We start from the raw sequence: 8577 nt of genomic DNA, 5'->3' as shown, positions 1-8577 counted from the left end.
CACTTGCCACAACTGGAGAAAGCCCTCGCACAGAAACGAAGACCCAACACAGCCAAAAATAAATAAATAAATAAATAAATAATTCCTATTTGAATTAAAAAAAAAAAAAAAAGGGCAAGGCAGTGTCCAGACGGAGAATGTTGTTATGGAATGCTGATATACGTAATCTGGGTAAAAAATATTTTTAGCACTGAGTCATGATGAGCTGGAATATAGAGATCATTTCCTTTCAATTCTTTGAAAAGTACATACAGTAAATGTTCATTAATTTAGACTATAAGGAGAAGAATCTAAATGAACTAGTAAAACATCTGAATGGAGAAGTATGTGTGTGGACAACATGTATTTTGAGCAGAACCTAACTAAACTGACCAAGTGTTCTTGTAGTGAAAGACCATAAAGGTTTGATTAAAGGGCAGATAAGTATGACTTATGATTTTTTTACGTAAGTTAGTATTTATAAGGGGTTTTCAGACAAGGTAATTCCTTCAAGAAATAGTTTTCCTTGCAACCTTATTTAAACTGTCAATTTACTTTTTCAATCTCTCCTTATTGTCTTAAAATAACCTTGACATTAATTATACATTTTGTACTAATGATCCACAATCCAAATTAGCTGGCTCTGATATTATGAGCTTTTAATGTATTAGCAATTCTTTGGCCCTTGTGATTTCCTGGGTCACTGAGACTAGAGCAGATTCTCAAAGAAAGGCAAGGGAAAGACACTGGTATTTACTGTGTTACGCACTGCTCTGAGTCCTCTCCTGTTGACCTCATTTACTCCTCACAAATAGTAAAGTAGATAATTTTATCTTCTTTTAATCAGTGGGACTCAGAAAGACTAAGGAATTTGAGTAAGTTCAGCCAACTATGATTAAGTACAACAGAAAAAAATATATATGTGGTCTGATGGCCCACATCACATAATAGCTGGGATATTTATTTAATTCCCACCCACTCATGGAGTGAGCCAGCTACGCAACCAGCCAGGGCCCCCAGGTTCCCGGACTCCAGAGCTGCAATGACACTAGGATAGATCAGTGTCCTGAAACAGAAGCCCCTTGCTTTCAGTGCACCCAACTTTGCATTTTAACATAATTAGGAGCATATCAAGGCCTTTGTTTGGTAACATTTTAACTGATTACCAGTAACCTTTGAAGCAACGGGTTAAAAATTAACTAAAAATTATCACCTGCTTGAAATATTAAAAATTATACCACTAAGGCAATCTGGGATTGTAAATTCAGTATCTGGCCTTTTTTAAAGTTACAACTCCACCCCTAATTTTTAAAATTAAAAAAAAAAAAATGCCTTGGAATTAGAAAAAGAGCTTGAAGAAAGGTGTGTTTCATCTTTCAGGTTGAGTTTTTCTGCTCCCTTCAATCTTAGCAGAGACAACAGATCAAGGACTACTGTACTCCTCATGCTTTCAAAGTTCTTCCTAGGGAGCCATTAGGTTTCCGTAGACCATAGGAAAGTCATTCAATTCAGAGGGGCTGTGTAGGCAGAACATCAATAGGTAAAATAAAAACACACCGTGTTTTTGCAATAAATAAAGATAACAGCAGGGGGCAAACTTGGAGCCTGTCCTAACTGGAGTACTGTAGTGGAAATCTCACATTTGAGAGGATTGGCTGTACTATTTCTCCATGCGATCACTTGTTATAGGAGTCTTTTCATGGTGGTGGTAATGGATTCCATAATCTAGTCAAACCAATCCACACATTTTGAGTCCAATATTCTGCTTTTACCAACTGGCTGCCGACATTAGGGGTAGAATCGGAAGTTATTTTCAACATAAAAACCTGAGACATGGTCTCTTTGGAACCAAAGTTCCTGGTCTCAAAAATGACGCTATTTCATCCCTGCCAACAACCGAGGCATAGATTCAGGAGGGGGATTTGAGATTTCCTCTATACAACCTCTATTAGAAACTACCTGATGCTACTCTGAATTTTATTAGTAGTATCCCAAGAATTACTACTCTCTCAAAAACACTTTCAAAAACTCCAGTGGGTCTGACAGTGAGAAATTATGAATTTTTATAAAGTATGCAATTATTCAGTATGTTGCTCTTTAGGGGATTACTTTCTGATGAATAGAAAACTCCCCTGGCTGTTCCCCTTAACTGCCAGCAGGACTGATCTGTGTAAAAACCATCTCAATTGCTAAATTCACTCACTTAAAACCTAACTGTCCCAGGTTCTAGAACCTACCCGCAGATTAAGCATGTCATGCTCCAACAGAAACCAGCACAATGGTGCCAAATGCCACCACTCTCTAGTATTTTCCCTATCCATTGCCACAGAAGTTGGATGTGGATTCTCCAGGTAGAGGCAAGAATCTAGTCCATGTTATGTACCTGCAACAATGATAGGTATTATGCCAGGAAATCTCCCCACAACTACACTTGTGGTGGACATTACAATACACCTGTGCAGGTGAAGAAAACTGAGGTCCCAACACACTAAGAAACTTGTCCAGAGTCACACGACTTGAGAGGGCAGATTAGAGATTTGAATTTGCTCAACCACAAAGCCAATGTCTTCCCACCAGGAAATCCTCTTTTCCTTATTCCAAAACTGCTCTAAGAGTAACCTACATATTTTTGAAAATCAAATGGCATGTAGTTCCCACTCCAGAGAACAACTTTAAATAACTGAACACTTGGAAAACTTCTTGTGCTTATTATTTTGAATTTTTCTGGTCAGTTAGAAACTCCATTTGGTCCAATGGCTGTACTTACAACAACTTTCCAGGAGACCTTCAGTGTGTCAGGTCCTGTGCTAGACTCTGGGTGACAAAGATGAATCCCTGCTCCCGAGGAGCTCCCAGGTTAAGGAGCAGAACTGCACGTCCGCACATCAGTACCTTTCAAAGCCATCAATATTACAGACTGTATAGCTCGTGCTTATGAACTGGCATTGTTCTACCACATACTAATGCATGTAATCCTCACCATATAAGGTAGTTATTATCGTCCTCATTTTACATGTGAGAAATCTGTGCAAAGAGGTCCAGGAACTTGCCTAAGGTCACATGGCTGTATGTAGCAGAGAAGGATTTGGATCTAATTGACTCTAGAGCTCTGTCTTTGACTGCTGTGCCATAATGTCCTGCCCAGGGCTGTAATTGAGATGAGACACAAGAGTAAGGAGGGAGAGAAGCAGGAGAGAGCCAGAAGGCTTCAGAGAGGAAAACCCAGTCAATGACCAAGTGAGTGAGATTTCGCCTGGAGCTGTGTATTGCCTTTCTAAAGGATACCCACGTCTTTCCTTTTTGTCAGCCAACCTTAAGGCTTATCATCCAGCACATAAGTTCTCACTTTTCAGTAGTAGCAACATACATGGAAAAAAATAGGAACAGGGCACAGGCTAAATATCAACTCCCAAAAATACTTCTAAGTGTTGTGTTTTTTTTTTGTTTTTGTTTTTTTTTTAAATTTATTTCTTTATTTATTTATGGTTGTGTTGGGTCTTTGTTTCTGTGCAAGGGCTCTCTCTAGTTGTGGCAAGCGGGGGCCACTCTTCATCGCTGTGCGCGGGCCTCTCACTGTCGCGGCCTCTCTCGTTGCGGAGCACAGGCTCCAGACGCGCAGGCTCAGTAGTCGTGGCTCAGGGGCCTAGCCGCTCTGCGGCACGTGGGATCTTCCCAGACCAGGGCTCGAACCCGTGTCCCCTGCATTGGCAGGCAGATTCTCAACCACTGCGCCACCAGGGAAGCCCCTAAGTGTTGTGTTTTAATTTTACCCATGACATGATATTATCTAGATGGCATGATAATTCTTCTTCTGAAAATATGTATTAAAAACAAATCAAATCACCTCGATGGATGACAGTTGAAATTAATTCAGGCTTCTTACACTAAATAATGTTCACTTTGAGTTTGATACAGTCGGCCCTCAGCATCCGCGGGTTCCACATCCCTGAATTCAACTAACCTCAGATCCATACCGAGGGATGACTGAACTGTACCATTTTATATAAGGGACTTGAGCACCGGTATCCACGTCCCACCCTGCCCCCCACCCCGAACCAATGCCCCAGGGATACCGAGGGATGACTGTACTTAGAAAAAGCAAGGGGTCTAACTGCTTTATAAATCCTTACTTCCCAAAGGCCATTTTATTCACCACTTCTAAATACTCAGTAACATGAATTTCCAGTTTATCAACAGCTACATGTTAGTAAGCTCTTGATGGGGAGGGCACAAAGTAGATGTTTTTGCTTAGCAATTACGTCTGTTGGAAACTCTCTTCTCTACCTAAATTCTACCAATCTTATCTTCTGTCCATGATTTCTGCCTCAGGAGCAATTTCCTGATTGTTTTCTACCATAAAAGACAAAAGGAGGGTGTGACTGACTTACTCAGGCAAAGCTTGAGAGTACTTTTCTATCAGCGACCCCATCATTCCATCTGAGATGAAATTTAATCCCTTACTACAGTGTCTTTCAATAATCATTAGTTTTCCCTTAGATCAAGAAATCCAAAAGAAAAGATTCAAGTTTTGTGTTTTGACCTGTGATACATTCTCACTGTCACAATGGAGCATGGGGAAGAGAATGCAAGTTTTATGAAAAGAAGTCGGTTGGATTGATGACCACTCTTCTTACCTGCTTTTCTCTTCTTTCTGCAGTGGTTTAACCATCCTTGAATTGGTGCCAAACTTCACCAAGCCATTCCTGGGTTTTTCCCCCAATCATTCTCTGCTTATTTGGATTTTTCTCAATGATGACACTATCAGAGCCATTTGTCATATTTTACCTAGCAGGACCAGAAGAAAATATATGCCTCAGTGTGGTAAGTTAGTTACCATGCTGATCTTAGATTTAAGTCTAGTTAGAACCAATGTCTAAAGCCTTGGGTAGGAGCAAAATATCAGTACTTCCTACATCTCAAATGTGAACAAATGGGCCTGAATGATTTTCATGTATTTGTCATGTAAGACTATAAACTCAAGCTACAACAAAAATAGGGTGGGTGCAAAACAACTTTAATCTTTCAGTTATACAAAAATAATACTTGAGGACTTCATTGCTTATTATCATTAACCTAGAATAAAGTCATTCCCAGTTATGAGCGCAAGTCTTAGAAGATAGTGTAAGATTTGGAGGGGAAAAAGTTACTGGAAAACCATGTGAAAAATCCTCTGAAGATTTTCCCCTCTTTATTTGTAAACATTAAGGCAGTTTTAACTGTTAGGTGATAGGATCTAATCTCAAGAAGCCCATTAGTCAGTGAATCTCAAAGTATCGTCCTCGGACCAGTGCATCAACATCATTTGGCAAGTTGTTGGAAATAGAAGTTCTCAGGCCCCACCCAAGATCTGTTGAATCTGAATATCTGTTTTTAGCCATCCCTCCAGGTAAATCTGAGATATGCTAAAATTTGAGAACCACTGCTTTGAACCATTGAGCAATAAAAAGATCAGACAAGGAACTCAATCAGTTCACTTTTCTTTAGGGAAAAAAAAAATCACTACCATCTGATCTACATCCTGGTGGTTCAGCAAATGGGGCATGACAGTTTTATCTCCCTTTGCTTCCTTGCCCTGCCCGGCCACCATCCACATCCCCCCACCCCACACCAAGTAAACCTCGCCCCCTAAACCAATCCACCATTTTTTCCTCACACTAAACACAAGTACATGTCAACCTTGAATGCCGTTAAGTGCAAACTGGTTTAGCTGGGAGATACCCCAGCTAAATTTAGATTCCAGACTTAGACTCCAGACTGTCATAAAAAGCAGATCTGGAATGCAGCTTTTCCCAGGTTGGTAATTAGACCTAAAGGCCAGGAAGAGTAAGAATAATGTTCTACCAAACTTTAAGAACACTTAGATAAAAGTCTACAGGGGAGAGCTTCCCTGGCAGCGCAGTGGTTGAGAATCTGCCTGCCAATGCAGGGGACAGGGGTTCGATTCTGGGAAGATCCCACATGCCGCGGAGCAACTAAGCCCCTGCGCCGCAACTACTGAGCCTGCGCTCTAGAGCCCACGAGCCACAACTACCGAAGCCCGCGCATTTAGAGCCTGTGCTCCGCCACAGGAGAAGCCACCAAAATGAGAAGCCCGTGCACCACAACTAGAGGAAGCCCACGCACAGCAACGAAAACCCAACGCAGCCAAAAATAAATAAATTAAATTAATAAAATAAAAAAAAAAAAAGTCCACCGGGGAAATCAAGAGGTGAGGACACAAGTTCTGTCAAAACAAAGGACATTCTCAGGCTCAGTAAATCAGTGGGTTTATTTCAGAGGTCTGAGAGACACTGAGATTCGAGAGGGTCTACCCCAACCTCCTCTATGTCATCTCCCCTCCACTATACATTACTCTTATTTATGGAAATTGAAATAATCATGTGCTATTGATGGGGGTCAGATAATTTGCTAATACAGCCAGTGTTCTGTGGGAAACTGTGACCCAAATTGACTTAAGCAAGAGAGGTACTAAGCAATTTCTCATGGCTCCTCCATCACAGCCCAATAAAATAAGGCCAAGAATGTGGAACAGCAAGATACACAAACATATTTCTTTCTTTGACTCTCAATCTTGAACTGACCATTTGCTTTATATTTGCGTGATCACCATGATGGTATCTCGATGGTCTGTCCTTGCACACTGATGCAGATCAAAGGTGAAGATGTTCAGGTTCTTCAGGACTGAAACATCCTTTTTACCCTTGTGGTTCTGACTTTGAAGAAGAGTAAACTATTAAGTGCTCACAGGCAACAGTACCTGAGCAGCCCTGAATTGCCCTGGAAATACCATGCAGTGTGAAAGATGAATGTATGCATCGTGGACTCTTTTCCCAGCCTCCATAGCTTATGCAGATCAAATTACATGTTAACATGTAAGAAGCAGATAACAACTAAGAGCAATAGCTGCTCTTTCTTTACACCTGGAGGAATAAATCCACATGTGATGAACATCTATCATCATTGCAGTTTGTTTCCTTGAATTTCAGTTTTCCTTTGTTTTTCATTATACTGTCAGAAATGCATGTGAAGTATCAAAGTGGACCCACTTTGGCAGGGGTCAAGCAATGTGTCCTCGGATTGATACATTCCATCCGGATCATGCATATGTCAGAGAGCCGTGGCGCATTTCTCTTCCTGGGGTTTTGTCCTCACGCCCTGCCCATTTATTCTTATAGATCACAAAAGACGTCTTTCACTTTGTATTCTTACCTGGTGCTGTTCCCCGTGTTTATCCTCACCGATCACGTCCACTACAAGCCAGTCAACATCCTACAAGGGATTAGCTTCATCATTACCTGGCTGCTGCTGTTGTTTGGCCAAGGAGTGAAGACCATGCAGGTTGTAGAGTTCTTCTATGGGATGGTCACTGCCACCAAGGTGGCCTACTATGCCTACATTTACAGCGTGGTCAGCCCAGAGCACTATCAGAAAGTGAGCAGCTACTGCAGGAGTGCCACGCTGGTGGCCTACACAGTGGCCTCAGTGCTGGCCCAACTCTTGGTATCCCTGGCCAACCTATCATACTTTTACCTCAACGTCATATCCTTGGCCTCTGTCTCCATGACCTTCCTTTTCTCACTTTTCCTACCAATGCCTAAGAAGAGCATGTTTTTTCATGCAAAACCCAGCAAAGAAGCTCCTCCAAAGCTACCAGGAAAGGATTCTGTCTTAGAGGAACCTCAAAAGGATCATGAACCAGTCTGCCAAGAACAAATCACTGTTTCAGGGGACCTGGATGATGGCTAGTTGAGCAGCCCAAAGCCGGAAAGTGTAGCTTTGAGAGTTTCTGCAGTAGTTCTAAGATTTGAAGGAGTGCTACTCCTCAACACATATTTTTTACTGGTCCCTATGGTGGGCTTTTTCCACAGCAGGTTTTAACCAGGTTTTAAACTATGTTCAAATCCTGTGAGATTACAAGGCATTGTCCCAGAGTTCCACAATATATAATGGAGCAGTAGAAGCCCTTGCAAACTTTGGGGGTAGCTATAGTTTATCTTTAGGGGTACGTGTAGTTATACCTTATCATTGTGCAAGAAATGTATTCTTTCAAATAGTATTCTTGGATAATCTTGTTGTAGTGATTTCGACATTGAATACCAACTATTTTGAAAAAGAAACGAGTTATTGTCACAAAATTTAAAAGAAACAATATAACAAAAGGCTTTGATGAAGCTATACATGGAAGATAGAGTTTCACTCATCCCTAAAAACAGGGGCTGCAAATTGCTGTCCCACTGGTCAAACATGGTTTGGCCATGGCGAGTTGGGTGGTTCAAGGTCAAACTATCAAAACTCTTTCCTCTCTCTAACCTTTTAGTAACTCTAGTCTTTAAACTGTGATTTGCAAACCATTAATATGAGGTGGGCAAATGATGGCCCATGGGCTACCATAGCTAATAGTTTTTACATTTTTAAAACATTGTAAGGGGGAAAAAAAGAATATATGACAAGGGTTGTAAAAAATAAATAACTAGATCCCGCCAAACAACCAAATAAAAACAAAGAAAGATATGTGGCCCACCAGCCTGAAATATTTACTATCTGGCCCTTTATAACATACAGATCTTGAAATCAACTTAGTGGATTTCTAACCAGAAT

At 41.0% G+C, this 8577-nt stretch overlaps 1 pseudogene; it reads left to right on the top strand.

Moving 5' to 3' along the window:
• Positions 1-7077: 7077 nt before the first annotated feature.
• LOC118897993 lies at positions 7078-8119 on the top strand (annotated as a pseudogene).
• The last annotated feature ends 458 nt before the right edge of the window (positions 8120-8577 follow it).

The sequence above is a fragment of the Balaenoptera musculus genome, chromosome 7 (genome assembly GCF_009873245.2).
Source record: "Balaenoptera musculus isolate JJ_BM4_2016_0621 chromosome 7, mBalMus1.pri.v3, whole genome shotgun sequence".
NCBI lineage: Eukaryota > Metazoa > Chordata > Mammalia > Artiodactyla > Balaenopteridae > Balaenoptera > Balaenoptera musculus.
The sequence above is the reverse complement of the archived record's forward strand: the minus strand, read 5'-3'. Positions and strand labels throughout refer to the sequence as shown.